Raw genomic sequence first — 6731 nt, 5'->3', positions numbered from 1 at the left:
GCAGGTAACAAAATTTGCTAAGTGTTGGCTTGAGCTGGCTTGTGAGGCATAGAGATAGATTGTACTTATGCTGGAATTGTTCGGGTTGAACAAGCATTCTATTTTATTCTCAGATCTTCTGGTTAATGCAATATAGATAGTCGGGGTTTTTAGCAGTTTCTTTCCCCAGAGAAATATTGTGTTATGTGCGATTGATATTCTTCCTTTTCTACTTATTATCAATCAATTTTGGTTTTCGATGAAAAGTAGAGTGGATTCTTGTCTTGTGTTTTAGCATATCACATAAGTTGTTGAATCTACATTAAAAATATACAAGATTTACTTATGCTCCTCCTTCTACGCCATTCCTAAAGATGGTCGGATAGGCGAGTGACAAAAGTTTGACGAAAATAAGCCAATAATTCGGTACCAGTGTCATAATAGAGAGGTAACTAGAAATAGTCTAGAAAAGATTTGGAAAGAGTCATAAAAGTGGAATGAGTGGCTCTGGGTTGATTGAAATACCACTTAGCAGCAGCTCCAATAAGAGTGCGTTGGAACATGCGAAGACAAATGGAGTCTTCAGTGATAGAATTGGATGAACACCACATATGGAAAGAGTGAATATGATTTGTGGGATCTTCTTCAGGATTACCTTCAAGCTTGGGGATGTTGGAAGGAAGTTTAGTAGTCATAGCTGGCCAATTGGGGTCATGGAAAAGAGGATCGTTGATGAGCTGGATGAAATCAAGGAGACTCAAATTAGTCATGAAAGGAAGAAATGGAGTAGGAGTGGCCATACCGGTGGAGGTTCCATTTATGGGGATACCCTAGTTAGTACCTGGGTTACCACCTTGGTTTCCTGCACCCATGTTGGTTCCTAACATGGTGACGGTACGGGGTTGAGAAGATGCAGAATCAAAGGAAGAACTGGAAGAATTAGTAGAACCAGAGTCAGAATGAGGAGTCAATGGAGGACTGGGAGGATGTACTCTAAATTGATGGGGAGGAGTAATATGTCCTAATAGAAACCGAGGGTGAAGGCTTCGAATTCTCTGCAACAAACACCTAAAGGTTCAATGATGTCAAGAAAATGATGACTCTAAGGACTTAAGTTGTGATGATAGGAGTAAATGAGCAACAAACATCAAGCAAACACTTAGTGCAGTGGTGCCAAGTGTAAACTAACTATATTAATGATGCTACTCTAATACAAGCAAGCACATCCTATCAAAGAAAAATACCTCTAGCGTATAGGTGGTCTAAATCCTCAAATAATCATAATGTACTGTTTTAGATGACCTTCCAAAGAAAATGTTTCTTGACAGAATCTCATCCCTGCAAGCAAAGATGTCCAAAGAAAGGTAGGGTAGGGAACCAACTGCTTCACATAACTAGTCCTATAGGATGTTTTCCTAATATTGGTCACTACGGTTACCTTCGTCCCACAAGGGTGATCGAGTCTTGAGATTCTTGCTGATCAACCACCGCACGAGATTCCATACCACGGGTTAGGTAGCCCCGAGGAGAATTGCTCGCACGATGAACTAGCCTAACCCCCTATGAATCGGGTTTATGACAAACTCCAACTTTAGACTGTGGGATGGTGAGGAATTTTAAGCTCCCTAACATGTCAACTTCTATTTCTTAATGTAAGTGATGGATGGGTGTTATTGGAAGCCTATCCCATAGATCCTACACCTAAACTACATAGATTTTTTGGTCCTGGTGGCCAAGTGGGCTTAATCTATGTATGTTGAATTATTAAGGTGTAGTGTATCAAGTCTTGGCTTGACAGTGTTAACCAAGATCACGTTTGCTCAGGGTGTGAGTGCATGAAAATGATGTGTCAAGTGGATGAGTTAATTGAGCATGTTTTATGATGCCATGTGCTGCTAAAAATAAAGTGCTGAAATACTGTAAATAATGCTGAAAATGATAGAAAAATAAACATCCAATCAAGCACACAAAACCCCACCCAAAAAGGCTATTAAGCAGCTAAGCAAGAGAAGGCAAACAAGTTACTCAAAGACACATAAAATTCCTAAAAGACATAATGTCAAAGGGACTAAGATCTAGAGGCACTAATATGTTGTAAATGGTGCAGAAACATAGCAAAAATCAGAGGTGACAAATGCTGCAAAGGATAGGTATGAAGCTCCAAAACCTAGGATGCTCAAGGGGATCCTAAGGGGGAAAGGAAAAACCCAAACTCTAAAGGGAGAAAAGGTGAAATAAACCTATCCACAAGTGTTGTAAAGTAATGGATCAGACTCTAAAAATCAATGGCTAAAAATGATGAAACCCTAGACTCCTCACCCAACCAATCTCTTCCTAAAAAGGTGGAGGTGTACTCTAAACCCTAGGGGGATTTTTCCTTCCTCAAAGAGAAAAAATTAGAGAATCTATGGCTAGGGGAGACTTAAACAGAGATAAGAAACCATTCCCAGTCTACACACAACACTCTCAACAAGTTTGAAGAATTCTCGAAAAAAAATTAAAACGCATGTACGGACCCAAAAATAGTGGAAAACACAGTTATTGGGCCAAAAAGTGTGCTATGGAACACATATATCGGCTGAAAAATGCATTTTTCTCCCGGGACTCTCGATTGGTAGATCTCACATAGATTTTGTCGTCTCCTGCTCAGATGATACATGTGACCTAAGGAAAGAACCAAAAAACCACCAGAATCCGAAAATTTGACAAAAAAGAAAGAAAACTATAAATAGAAATTGAAAGCCTATAAATAGCTATAGAAAACCCCGAAATTTACTAAAACACTAGTCACCCAAGAACTGAATTAATTTCCTAGTGGAGTCGCCATTTTTTAATATGAAATTTCTTGGAAGGTGTACCAAAAACATTCCACTTAAGTCACTGGTGACACGTGACCCTAAAAACAATTTGTGGCTTCTTACACTTCAAATATGCAATAATAAAACTAGAAAAACTTGCAACAAAAAGACATATGCAATCCAAAACAACAAAAAACAATATATATCCAATGTAATAACCCAATATGGAAAGACTTTAAAATGAATAATAAATCTTTATTAATAACACCTAGTGAAGGAGATCTACAAAAGGGTCTACAAATCCCACTCCGTGGGATGGGTCCTTTGATGTCCTTGACACTTTAGTAATCGATTCTCTCTCTCAATGTGTCGAAAACCCAAAACAATGTGTAGAACTCAAGTGAAGCTCAGATAAAAAAAAGACGACAATGGTGACGATGATAATGATCATGGTGAAGAATGAATGGAGAACCCTCTTATTTATAACAAAGTATTGGGTTGATCTCAAAAATGGAAAATAATAAAATAATATTGACCAAATCAGGATCTAACTGTTAGGAATACTTTATTATATTTTTTGGACGGGGAAAATATATTCAAAATGGTCAAATATATTTATTTAGAAATAATTAACAAATAAAATGATTTATTAATTATTTCGTGAGGATTAAGAATGGTGTGAAAGTGAAATAACTATTAAATAGTGATTTAACAATTATTCCAATAATAGAATTAAGGAAAAAGAAAAAAATAATGATTTATTTAATTATTCCTAGGTGATTTAGTCGAATGAGGCAATGAATAATTATCAAACAATAATTTAATAAATATTCCTAGAGAAAATTAAATAAATAGTGGTTTATTCAATTATTCTCATGGGGTTTTTTAATTTTAATAAAAAATAATTTAATAAAAATGGTTTACTAAATGATTTCCCATGGTGAAAATGATTTTACTATGGTAAAATTAATCCTACATGGTGTATTTCAATCTACTGAGTTAGAAATGGTTCGGTGATCATTTTTTTGGTTATAACATCATATCCTCTATTTAAGGAGATCTAAATATTTGGGGATATTAAACTTACAATATATTTCGTTTGCTTCGTTCTTTGGCTCCCCATAACTATTACATAAATTTGGCATAAGAAATCAATAATGTGGAAATTGAGATTATATGTGTTATGAATATAATTTATATAAAATAAATTAAATACAAATCAATATAAATAATAAATAGTCAAAGTAATGATTATTTAAATAGTCATTAGTGAAATGGAAAGGCATGTCTAAAAGACATGCCGAGTGATGAGGGGACACCCGCCTGGGTATATAAGCATGCCTTCATTGTAACATTTATTTCAACATTTGTACTATCATCCTATCAATAAAATATTATTTTAAATACATTTGTGTATTTTAACATTTAAAGCACAAAAACTCAGAGTTTTGTTGTTATAGTGGTATCAGATCCATTCGACCCTTGGACGTTATCCGTTGCACAATATACCATCAAGCTGAGACACTGAAATTACTAAGACATATTTTGAGGAATTAAGCGAGTCTCGTAAATCTAAATTTGAGCTATTAAGTGAAATTCAAGAATCAATACAACAAATAAAAGAATTATTTACAAAGTTCCTAAAGGTTTTCAAAACATCAGATTCAAGACTTTCAATAGAAGTTGACCTTAATGTCAATGAGGATGAAATCATGGAAAAAAGGAAAGGGTTTACGTAGAATACCAGAGAATAATTACAAAATTCTATAGAATATTATTATAAAGAAGTAAAATAAAATTCAATGATTGAACATGATGGGGAGAATGTTGTAAAAACTCTTAGTTTACTTCCCCATATTGTAGAAAGTATCCATGCAATTCGTCCACTTGTCTTCTATACGTGGAGCACGAGAATATGAATCAAGACTAACCTGTCCTAGAGGAAGAATCCCATAAAAGTTCCAGTCTTCGTAGGATTATAACTGTAGTAAATCAAGCCCTAACAGGCCATTGGATGGAAGTCCACAAACTCAAAAAAGTTGCTTGGTTGTGTAGACATATTTAACAAATGGGGATCACATTGCCACCCAAAGCCCTTATAATGCGATAATAAAGAAAGCTTTCAAATCTGTGGCAGGGAGGCTCTGGAATGCAAAAGAGAAAGAATGGAATTTTCCAAAGGATACATTAGATGATCTTCTAAATTATTTGAACATGATATGTTCACTTCATATAACTGTTGAGGCAAGTCCACCACTATTATTGCTAGATTATTGGGCCACAAGAAATCTTGGTAGTTGGAAGTTTGTCCAATTAGAGTTAAAATATGGAAAATATCATTCATCCAAACAATCCATATGGAAGGAAGAGAAGCTTATGCTAGAGATTGATCTTGAAAGGAATATGCATAAAATTAAAGTTAATATTTTTCTACATGGCAGTAGGCAAATTGCAACTAAATTTGAATATCAACCGCAATTGGTAGCATCTTTTTGTGGTATTCCACAATCTGAATGGGTTGCTAAGGAAAGGTTAGGGATGTTTCCTATTTCTCCTTTATCAATTTTCGAAAGAAATCTTTCCCAATTCAATGTTGTGGAAATTGATGTGGAATCATTGGATCCTTTTGTGTGACATATCCTTGAGGCTACTTCTACTCTTCCCTTCTTTGAATATACGAAAATATGCCTGATTACATGGAGAGTCAACTTCTACCATTTCAACAGGATGAAATAAGATTTGTTTTGGAGTAGTGTGGATAAGCTCTCATATAAGATGAAATGGGATTGGGAAAGACCTTGCAGGCTATTGGTATTGCGTCATGTCTCAAATATGCTTATCCAATTCTTGTTATTACTCCATATGCATTGTGTTTACAATGGGCGTTGATGATTGAGCAATGGCTTAAGATGCGTTCATTTGAAATATTGGTGGTTATGTCATAGTGGGCAGGGTCAAACATTGGGAACTTCAATATTGTGCACACATCTAGTAAACAAACTATTCATCTTGTTGGCGTTTTCAACTTAATATCATATGCACTTGGCACTGATAAACATGGATCTTCCATCCTGATTTGTTCATTTGAAAATGAAAACAATCTCTATATTTGTGTCGGGAAAATGTGTGTGTATCATGTGGACATTGAATCTTGCAAGGGTTGAATTTTAGTATTTTCGTTTGAAGATGGGACACTGTAACTGGCTAGTGAGATTAGGACAAAGGAAGTTGTATACAATCTCAACGCATTTAATGGAAACTAGTTGCATGAATCAACAAAAAAATGAGGTGTACTAATGGATGCATGATTCGCACCAATTGTAGTATGAATGTGGACATCATGGTCATACACTGTCACTTCATGTTCAATGTCGTGGATATGTTATTGCAGTTGAAGTTTTGGGTGATGACATATAACTGGGTGTAGAGAACAATTTCAAAATTTTTACAATGAGGAAAAAGAGCAATTTTGCAATTGGTTCTGAAGAGCAACGGAAATTAGAAGTTAAAGAAGTCATTTCTTCTTTGTTCCACTGCAGTTTCACCTTTTGACAACAAGTCTATACCATATCGACAATCAACCGACACGGGGAGAAAGTCCAAGTGTTGTACAAACACGACTATATGCATCTATTGTTTCTTATGGGTTATAAGTAAAACAAATTTAATAAAAAGTCACCTTTATAAAGTGATTATAAAATTTATAAAAATATAAAGTTACCTTATAATGAGTTTTTATAAAGTTACTTTAAAAAATATATATATTTAATTAATTAATATAATAAATAAAATATATTAATATAAAAAAATCAAGGAGGAGGAATAATCAATTAATAAAATATTAATTAATTATCATAAAGTGACTCTATCAATTATAACAAAATTACTTTATTAATTAATTTATAAAGTTGCTTTCCTAAAAGAAAAAATAAAGATAATATATATATAAAATGA

At 34.2% G+C, this 6731-nt stretch overlaps 1 pseudogene; it reads left to right on the top strand.

The window, feature by feature from the left end:
• Nucleotides 1–4074: 4074 nt before the first annotated feature.
• On the top strand, nt 4075–5941 carry LOC149252206 (uncharacterized; annotated as a pseudogene).
• The last annotated feature ends 790 nt before the right edge of the window (nt 5942–6731 follow it).

This window comes from Pinus tabuliformis, chromosome 7 (genome assembly GCF_031772625.1).
Source record: "Pinus tabuliformis cultivar Carrire ecotype Pingquan chromosome 7, CPIR1, whole genome shotgun sequence".
Taxonomy (NCBI): Eukaryota; Viridiplantae; Streptophyta; class Pinopsida; order Pinales; family Pinaceae; genus Pinus; species Pinus tabuliformis.
Note: the sequence above shows the minus strand (reverse complement) of the source record. Positions and strands in the feature narration are given on the sequence as shown.